This window comes from Leptopilina boulardi, unplaced genomic scaffold, assembly GCF_019393585.1.
Source record: "Leptopilina boulardi isolate dan_hultmark-lab unplaced genomic scaffold, ZJU_Lbou_2.1 LbouV2_372, whole genome shotgun sequence".
Classification (NCBI taxonomy): Eukaryota; Metazoa; Arthropoda; class Insecta; order Hymenoptera; family Figitidae; genus Leptopilina; species Leptopilina boulardi.
In genome coordinates, this window is record NW_026137943.1 from 3511084 (window position 1) to 3521855 (window position 10772).

The window sequence follows — 10772 nt, forward strand, 5'->3', positions numbered from 1 at the left end:
GGCACGTCAAGATTTTGAAAAAAGTGTGGGTAAAAACGTGTTTTTGGGTATTTTAAATATTTTTTTTCTATTAACCTACACTTTTCTCGAAATTCCAAAATTTCTAGACAATTTTAGGACCCGGGATCATGTTCAGCGAACAAAAATACATTGAAAACAACTACAATATCAAAAATAACGAAAAATTTTATTTTTTTGATGTTTTTACCCCCACTTTTTTCAAAATTCTCTAATTTTTTTTGTTTTTTGTTTTTTATGATATTGGAGTCATTTTCAATGTAAATTTGGCCGCTGAACACTATTCTGGGTCCCAAAATTGAAATTCTTTTAAATGATAATTCGAAAAATAAAAATTCGTCTAAAAAATAATTATATTTTGATAAAATTCTTTAACCTATCCATTTTAAAAATGAAGTAATATATTCATTTACATTTTAGTTTTAGAAGACTTTAAAAAAACAACAACTTTAAAATTCAAATACTCTTTGATGTCTGTGCTTAGTTTCTGCTTCAATAAACTCATTTCAATTAGAAAGATAATCCGAGGGAAAAAGCTTCTCCATTCAATGCCATCAAGCCTTAAAGCGGATTGCAAATCACTCACCGAAACAAATCAATCTCCATTGTCTACGTTCCACGACGTAGCAAAATTCTACGAGATCTACCAAAAGAATAATGGCCAACTTTTTTTTTCAATAGTACGATGACAAACGAGAATGACGTTTGCAGAAAAAAAATTATGTTTTTGATAGCAAGACTTATCAAAATGCCCTCGTTTTTTTATTTTTAAAACCATTTATATATAGAGGAAAAATTATGTTCTTTAAAAAAAACCGAATCTTTTAATACACTTTAAAGAAAATCCCTGACTGTAACAATTATAATAAATCACGTTTCTTTTTTTCCCATATAAATAAATTCCCTGGCACTTGTCCCAATTTCTATTAGTTGCTCGAAAAATACTTTCCATGAACAAAACTTGAAGATAAAGCAAAAAAAAAGAGAAAAGAAGAATTACACTATAAAATGTGAACTATTATATATAATAGACTGAAATCCTAAAGCTATTGGAAAACTATTTTGCCAAGTTCCAATGAGCCTTCTGAATTCTTTGTATATATTCCATTTTTTACTTTTATTTGAAAATGGAATCTGAATTTAAATCCCGAGTCCGGAAATGGAATGTAACGTAATCGCTTTTCAGATATAACTTGTACAAATTATGGACAGATATATTTATTCTGATATAACCGAGTTTTTCTACATATTTCATAATAATAATAAAAAAAAAGAACAATCTCTGACACGTGATGTGAATCAAAAATAGGATTTTCGTGTTAGTTTATTTTTCTATCATTTTTTTTTGTCCCCGTCAAATTTCCATCAACAAAACACGAATGTGAACCATTTCAAGAGTCGCCTGCAAGCCAGTAAATAAGATTGGAAAACTTTTCGGTCTGTCCTTTCAACTGCTTATTCATTTCAAAGTTTGCCAACGAAATATTCCTCGCACCGAAAAAGAAAAAGAAACTAGAGAAACAGAAAGGGGAAAAAAAAATTGTCTTGGTCTTATTTTCTATAGACTACTCATTTACCACCCTTTTTTATGTTTTATGACACTTTAATAGTAATATAGTACTTTAAAGTAATCATTTCAACGTCTCTATATTAAATCTTTTACAAAAATTAAATTTTACAAAAGGAAGTTGCAATTAAATGACAAATACAGTCATATCTTTTCTTCTATTACAAAACTGTAATTTTCCCTATCCGAAAGATAAAGTTATCTTGATTTTTAACTTCGAATTTATAACGTTAGGGGCTATTCATTAATTACGTAACGATTTTGTGCAAGAAATTGCAATAAAAAAGTTTGCCTAAGAAAAATTGAATTTTTTTGAAAATTTTTTTTTGACGAAAATCGCTTTAATGGTCATAAAATTGGTGTTCCTCTACTCGGATCGGGCTGTCAATTTTTTTCTACACTTTTAGGTGTATTTTGTGCAAGAAATTGCAATAAAATAGTCTGCCTAAAAAAAATTGAATTTTTTTGAAAATTTTTTTTTGACGAAAATCGCTTTAATGGTCATAAAAATGGTGTTCCTCTACTCGGATCGGGCTGTCAATTTTTTTCTACACTTTTAGGTGTATTTTGTGCAAGAAATTGCAATAAAATAGTCTGCCTAAGAAAAATTGAATTTTTTTGAAAATTTTTTTTTGACGAAAATCGCTTTAATGGTCATAAAATTGGTGTTCCTCTACTCGGATCGGGCTGTCAATTTTTTTCTACACTTTTAGGTGTATTTTGTGCAAGAAATTGCAATAAAATAGTCTGCCTAAGAAAAATTGAATTTTTTTGAAAATTTTTTTTTGACGAAAATCGCTTTAATGGTCATAAAATTGGTGTTCCTCTACTCGGATCGGGCTGTCAATTTTTTTCTACACTTTTAGGTGTATTTTGTGCAAGAAATTGCAATAAAATAGTCTGCCTAAGAAAAATTGAATTTTTTTGAAAATTTTTTTTTGACGAAAATCGCTTTAATGGTCATAAAAATGGTGTTCCTCTACTCGGATCGGGCTGTCAATTTTTTTCTACACTTTTAGGTGTATTTTGTGCAAGAAATTGCAATAAAATAGTCTGCCTAAGAAAAATTGAATTTTTTTGAAAATTTTTTTTTGACGAAAATCGCTTTAATGGTCATAAAAATGGTGTTCCTCTACTCGGATCGGGCTGTCAATTTTTTTCTACACTTTTAGGTGTATTTTGTGCAAGAAATTGCAATAAAATAGTCTGCCTAAGAAAAATTGAATTTTTTTGAAAATTTTTTTTTGACGAAAATCGCTTTAATGGTCATAAAAATGGTGTTCCTCTACTCGGATCGGGCTGTCAATTTTTTTCTACACTTTTAGGTGTATTTTGTGCAAGAAATTGCAATAAAATAGTCTGCCTAAGAAAAATTGAATTTTTTTGAAAATTTTTTTTTGACGAAAATCGCTTTAATGGTCATAAAAATGGTGTTCCTCTACTCGGATCGGGCTGTCAATTTTTTTCTACACTTTTAGGTGTATTTTGTGCAAGAAATTGCAATAAAATAGTCTGCCTAAGAAAAATTGAATTTTTTTGAAAATTTTTTTTTGACGAAAATCGCTTTAATGGTCATAAAAATGGTGTTCCTCTACTCGGATCGGGCTGTCAATTTTTTTCTACACTTTTAGGTGTATTTTGTGCAAGAAATTGCAATAAAATAGTCTGCCTAAGAAAAATTGAATTTTTTTGAAAATTTTTTTTTGACGAAAATCGCTTTAATGGTCATAAAATTGGTGTTCCTCTACTCGGATCGGGCTGTCAATTTTTTTCTACACTTTTAGGTGTATTTTGTGCAAGAAATTGCAATAAAATAGTCTGCCTAAGAAAAATTGAATTTTTTTGAAAATTTTTTTTTGACGAAAATCGCTTTAATGGTCATAAAATTGGTGTTCCTCTACTCGGATCGGGCTGTCAATTTTTTTCTACACTTTTAGGTGTATTTTGTGCAAGAAATTGCAATAAAATAGTCTGCCTAAGAAAAATTGAATTTTTTTGAAAATTTTTTTTTGACGAAAATCGCTTTAATGGTCATAAAAATGGTGTTCCTCTACTCGGATCGGGCTGTCAATTTTTTTCTACACTTTTAGGTGTATTTTGTGCAAGAAATTGCAATAAAATAGTCTGCCTAAGAAAAATTGAATTTTTTTGAAAATTTTTTTTTGACGAAAATCGCTTTAATGGTCATAAAATTGGTGTTCCTCTACTCGGATCGGGCTGTCAATTTTTTTCTACACTTTTAGGTGTATTTTGTGCAAGAAATTGCAATAAAATAGTCTGCCTAAGAAAAATTGAATTTTTTTGAAAATTTTTTTTTGACGAAAATCGCTTTAATGGTCATAAAATTGGTGTTCCTCTACTCGGATCGGGCTGTCAATTTTTTTCTACACTTTTAGGTGTATTTTGTGCAAGAAATTGCAATAAAATAGTCTGCCTAAGAAAAATTGAATTTTTTTGAAAATTTTTTTTTGACGAAAATCGCTTTAATGGTCATAAAATTGGTGTTCCTCTACTCGGATCGGGCTGTCAATTTTTTTCTACACTTTTAGGTGTATTTTGTGCAAGAAATTGCAATAAAATAGTCTGCCTAAGAAAAATTGAATTTTTTTGAAAATTTTTTTTTGACGAAAATCGCTTTAATGGTCATAAAATTGGTGTTCCTCTACTCGGATCGGGCTGTCAATTTTTTTCTACACTTTTAGGTGTATTTTGTGCAAGAAATTGCAATAAAATAGTCTGCCTAAGAAAAATTGAATTTTTTTGAAAATTTTTTTTTGACGAAAATCGCTTTAATGGTCATAAAATTGGTGTTCCTCTACTCGGATCGGGCTGTCAATTTTTTTCTACACTTTTAGGTGTATTTTGTGCAAGAAATTGCAATAAAATAGTCTGCCTAAGAAAAATTGAATTTTTTTGAAAATTTTTTTTTGACGAAAATCGCTTTAATGGTCATAAAATTGGTGTTCCTCTACTCGGATCGGGCTGTCAATTTTTTTCTACACTTTTAGGTGTATTTTGTGCAAGAAATTGCAATAAAATAGTCTGCCTAAGAAAAATTGAATTTTTTTGAAAATTTTTTTTTGACGAAAATCGCTTTAATGGTCATAAAATTGGTGTTCCTCTACTCGGATCGGGCTGTCAATTTTTTTCTACACTTTTAGGTGTATTTTGTGCAAGAAATTGCAATAAAATAGTCTGCCTAAGAAAAATTGAATTTTTTTGAAAATTTTTTTTTGACGAAAATCGCTTTAATGGTCATAAAATTGGTGTTCCTCTACTCGGATCGGGCTGTCAATTTTTTTCTACACTTTTAGGTGTATTTTGTGCAAGAAATTGCAATAAAATAGTCTGCCTAAGAAAAATTGAATTTTTTTGAAAATTTTTTTTTGACGAAAATCGCTTTAATGGTCATAAAATTGGTGTTCCTCTACTCGGATCGGGCTGTCAATTTTTTTCTACACTTTTAGGTGTATTTTGTGCAAGAAATTGCAATAAAATAGTCTGCCTAAGAAAAATTGAATTTTTTTGAAAATTTTTTTTTGACGAAAATCGCTTTAATGGTCATAAAATTGGTGTTCCTCTACTCGGATCGGGCTGTCAATTTTTTTCTACACTTTTAGGTGTATTTTGTGCAAGAAATTGCAATAAAATAGTCTGCCTAAGAAAAATTGAATTTTTTTGAAAATTTTTTTTTGACGAAAATCGCTTTAATGGTCATAAAATTGGTGTTCCTCTACTCGGATCGGGCTGTCAATTTTTTTCTACACTTTTAGGTGTATTTTGTGCAAGAAATTGCAATAAAATAGTCTGCCTAAGAAAAATTGAATTTTTTTGAAAATTTTTTTTTGACGAAAATCGCTTTAATGGTCATAAAATTGGTGTTCCTCTACTCGGATCGGGCTGTCAATTTTTTTCTACACTTTTAGGTGTATTTTGTGCAAGAAATTGCAATAAAATAGTCTGCCTAAGAAAAATTGAATTTTTTTGAAAATTTTTTTTTGACGAAAATCGCTTTAATGGTCATAAAATTGGTGTTCCTCTACTCGGATCGGGCTGTCAATTTTTTTCTACACTTTTAGGTGTATTTTGTGCAAGAAATTGCAATAAAATAGTCTGCCTAAGAAAAATTGAATTTTTTTGAAAATTTTTTTTTGACGAAAATCGCTTTAATGGTCATAAAATTGGTGTTCCTCTACTCGGATCGGGCTGTCAATTTTTTTCTACACTTTTAGGTGTATTTTGTGCAAGAAATTGCAATAAAATAGTCTGCCTAAGAAAAATTGAATTTTTTTGAAAATTTTTTTTTGACGAAAATCGCTTTAATGGTCATAAAATTGGTGTTCCTCTACTCGGATCGGGCTGTCAATTTTTTTCTACACTTTTAGGTGTATTTTGTGCAAGAAATTGCAATAAAATAGTCTGCCTAAGAAAAATTGAATTTTTTTGAAAATTTTTTTTTGACGAAAATCGCTTTAATGGTCATAAAAATGGTGTTCCTCTACTCGGATCGGGCTGTCAATTTTTTTCTACACTTTTAGGTGTATTTTGTGCAAGAAATTGCAATAAAATAGTCTGCCTAAGAAAAATTGAATTTTTTTGAAAATTTTTTTTTGACGAAAATCGCTTTAATGGTCATAAAATTGGTGTTCCTCTACTCGGATCGGGCTGTCAATTTTTTTCTACACTTTTAGGTGTATTTTGTGCAAGAAATTGCAATAAAATAGTCTGCCTAAGAAAAATTGAATTTTTTTGAAAATTTTTTTTTGACGAAAATCGCTTTAATGGTCATAAAAATGGTGTTCCTCTACTCGGATCGGGCTGTCAATTTTTTTCTACACTTTTAGGTGTATTTTGTGCAAGAAATTGCAATAAAATAGTCTGCCTAAGAAAAATTGAATTTTTTTGAAAATTTTTTTTTGACGAAAATCGCTTTAATGGTCATAAAATTGGTGTTCCTCTACTCGGATCGGGCTGTCAATTTTTTTCTACACTTTTAGGTGTATTTTGTGCAAGAAATTGCAATAAAATAGTCTGCCTAAGAAAAATTGAATTTTTTTGAAAATTTTTTTTTGACGAAAATCGCTTTAATGGTCATAAAAATGGTGTTCCTCTACTCGGATCGGGCTGTCAATTTTTTTCTACACTTTTAGGTGTATTTTGTGCAAGAAATTGCAATAAAATAGTCTGCCTAAGAAAAATTGAATTTTTTTGAAAATTTTTTTTTGACGAAAATCGCTTTAATGGTCATAAAATTGGTGTTCCTCTACTCGGATCGGGCTGTCAATTTTTTTCTACACTTTTAGGTGTATTTTGTGCAAGAAATTGCAATAAAATAGTCTGCCTAAGAAAAATTGAATTTTTTTGAAAATTTTTTTTTGACGAAAATCGCTTTAATGGTCATAAAAATGGTGTTCCTCTACTCGGATCGGGCTGTCAATTTTTTTCTACACTTTTAGGTGTATTTTGTGCAAGAAATTGCAATAAAATAGTCTGCCTAAGAAAAATTGAATTTTTTTGAAAATTTTTTTTTGACGAAAATCGCGTTAATGGTCATAAAATGTGTGTTCCTCTACTCGGATCGGGCTGTCAATTTTTTTCTACACTTTTAGGTGTATTTTGTGCAAGAAATTGCAATAAAATAGTCTGCCTAAGAAAAATTGAATTTTTTTGAAAATTTTTTTTTGACGAAAATCGCTTTAATGGTCATAAAATTGGTGTTCCTCTACTCGGATCGGGCTGTCAATTTTTTTCTACACTTTTAGGTGTATTTTGTGCAAGAAATTGCAATAAAATAGTCTGCCTAAGAAAAATTGAATTTTTTTGAAAATTTTTTTTTGACGAAAATCGCTTTAATGGTCATAAAATTGGTGTTCCTCTACTCGGATCGGGCTGTCAATTTTTTTCTACACTTTTAGGTGTATTTTGTGCAAGAAATTGCAATAAAATAGTCTGCCTAAGAAAAATTGAATTTTTTTGAAAATTTTTTTTTGACGAAAATCGCTTTAATGGTCATAAAATTGGTGTTCCTCTACTCGGATCGGGCTGTCAATTTTTTTCTACACTTTTAGGTGTATTTTGTGCAAGAAATTGCAATAAAATAGTCTGCCTAAGAAAAATTGAATTTTTTTGAAAATTTTTTTTTGACGAAAATCGCTTTAATGGTCATAAAATTGGTGTTCCTCTACTCGGATCGGGCTGTCAATTTTTTTCTACACTTTTAGGTGTATTTTGTGCAAGAAATTGCAATAAAATAGTCTGCCTAAGAAAAATTGAATTTTTTTGAAAATTTTTTTTTGACGAAAATCGCTTTAATGGTCATAAAATTGGTGTTCCTCTACTCGGATCGGGCTGTCAATTTTTTTCTACACTTTTAGGTGTATTTTGTGCAAGAAATTGCAATAAAATAGTCTGCCTAAGAAAAATTGAATTTTTTTGAAAATTTTTTTTTGACGAAAATCGCTTTAATGGTCATAAAATTGGTGTTCCTCTACTCGGATCGGGCTGTCAATTTTTTTCTACACTTTTAGGTGTATTTTGTGCAAGAAATTGCAATAAAATAGTCTGCCTAAGAAAAATTGAATTTTTTTGAAAATTTTTTTTTGACGAAAATCGCTTTAATGGTCATAAAATTGGTGTTCCTCTACTCGGATCGGGCTGTCAATTTTTTTCTACACTTTTAGGTGTATTTTGTGCAAGAAATTGCAATAAAATAGTCTGCCTAAGAAAAATTGAATTTTTTTGAAAATTTTTTTTTGACGAAAATCGCTTTAATGGTCATAAAATTGGTGTTCCTCTACTCGGATCGGGCTGTCAATTTTTTTCTACACTTTTAGGTGTATTTTGTGCAAGAAATTGCAATAAAATAGTCTGCCTAAGAAAAATTGAATTTTTTTGAAAATTTTTTTTTGACGAAAATCGCTTTAATGGTCATAAAATTGGTGTTCCTCTACTCGGATCGGGCTGTCAATTTTTTTCTACACTTTTAGGTGTATTTTGTGCAAGAAATTGCAATAAAATAGTCTGCCTAAGAAAAATTGAATTTTTTTGAAAATTTTTTTTTGACGAAAATCGCTTTAATGGTCATAAAATTGGTGTTCCTCTACTCGGATCGGGCTGTCAATTTTTTTCTACACTTTTAGGTGTATTTTGTGCAAGAAATTGCAATAAAATAGTCTGCCTAAGAAAAATTGAATTTTTTTGAAAATTTTTTTTTGACGAAAATCGCTTTAATGGTCATAAAATTGGTGTTCCTCTACTCGGATCGGGCTGTCAATTTTTTTCTACACTTTTAGGTGTATTTTGTGCAAGAAATTGCAATAAAATAGTCTGCCTAAGAAAAATTGAATTTTTTTGAAAATTTTTTTTTGACGAAAATCGCTTTAATGGTCATAAAATTGTGTGTTCCTCTACTCGGATCGGGCTGTCAATTTTTTTCTACACTTTTAGGTGTATTTTGTGCAAGAAATTGCAATAAAATAGTCTGCCTAAGAAAAATTGAATTTTTTTGAAAATTTTTTTTTGACGAAAATCGCTTTAATGGTCATAAAATTGGTGTTCCTCTACTCGGATCGGGCTGTCAATTTTTTTCTACACTTTTAGGTGTATTTTGTGCAAGAAATTGCAATAAAATAGTCTGCCTAAGAAAAATTGAATTTTTTTGAAAATTTTTTTTTGACGAAAATCGCTTTAATGGTCATAAAATTGGTGTTCCTCTACTCGGATCGGGCTGTCAATTTTTTTCTACACTTTTAGGTGTATTTTGTGCAAGAAATTGCAATAAAATAGTCTGCCTAAGAAAAATTGAATTTTTTTGAAAATTTTTTTTTGACGAAAATCGCTTTAATGGTCATAAAATTGGTGTTCCTCTACTCGGATCGGGCTGTCAATTTTTTTCTACACTTTTAGGTGTATTTTGTGCAAGAAATTGCAATAAAATAGTCTGCCTAAGAAAAATTGAATTTTTTTGAAAATTTTTTTTTGACGAAAATCGCTTTAATGGTCATAAAATTGGTGTTCCTCTACTCGGATCGGGCTGTCAATTTTTTTCTACACTTTTAGGTGTATTTTGTGCAAGAAATTGCAATAAAATAGTCTGCCTAAGAAAAATTGAATTTTTTTGAAAATTTTTTTTTGACGAAAATCGCTTTAATGGTCATAAAATTGGTGTTCCTCTACTCGGATCGGGCTGTCAATTTTTTTCTACACTTTTAGGTGTATTTTGTGCAAGAAATTGCAATAAAATAGTCTGCCTAAGAAAAATTGAATTTTTTTGAAAATTTTTTTTTGACGAAAATCGCTTTAATGGTCATAAAATTGGTGTTCCTCTACTCGGATCGGGCTGTCAATTTTTTTCTACACTTTTAGGTGTATTTTGTGCAAGAAATTGCAATAAAATAGTCTGCCTAAGAAAAATTGAATTTTTTTGAAAATTTTTTTTTGACGAAAATCGCTTTAATGGTCATAAAATTGGTGTTCCTCTACTCGGATCGGGCTGTCAATTTTTTTCTACACTTTTAGGTGTATTTTGTGCAAGAAATTGCAATAAAATAGTCTGCCTAAGAAAAATTGAATTTTTTTGAAAATTTTTTTTTGACGAAAATCGCTTTAATGGTCATAAAATTGGTGTTCCTCTACTCGGATCGGGCTGTCAATTTTTTTCTACACTTTTAGGTGTATTTTGTGCAAGAAATTGCAATAAAATAGTCTGCCTAAGAAAAATTGAATTTTTTTGAAAATTTTTTTTTGACGAAAATCGCTTTAATGGTCATAAAATTGGTGTTCCTCTACTCGGATCGGGCTGTCAATTTTTTTCTACACTTTTAGGTGTATTTTGTGCAAGAAATTGCAATAAAATAGTCTGCCTAAGAAAAATTGAATTTTTTTGAAAATTTTTTTTTGACGAAAATCGCTTTAATGGTCATAAAATTGGTGTTCCTCTACTCGGATCGGGCTGTCAATTTTTTTCTACACTTTTAGGTGTATTTTGTGCAAGAAATTGCAATAAAATAGTCTGCCTAAGAAAAATTGAATTTTTTTGAAAATTTTTTTTTGACGAAAATCGCTTTAATGGTCATAAAATTGGTGTTCCTCTACTCGGATCGGGCTGTCAATTTTTTTCTACACTTTTAGGTGTATTTTGTGCAAGAAATTGCAATAAAATAGTCTGCCTAAGAAAAATTGAATTTTT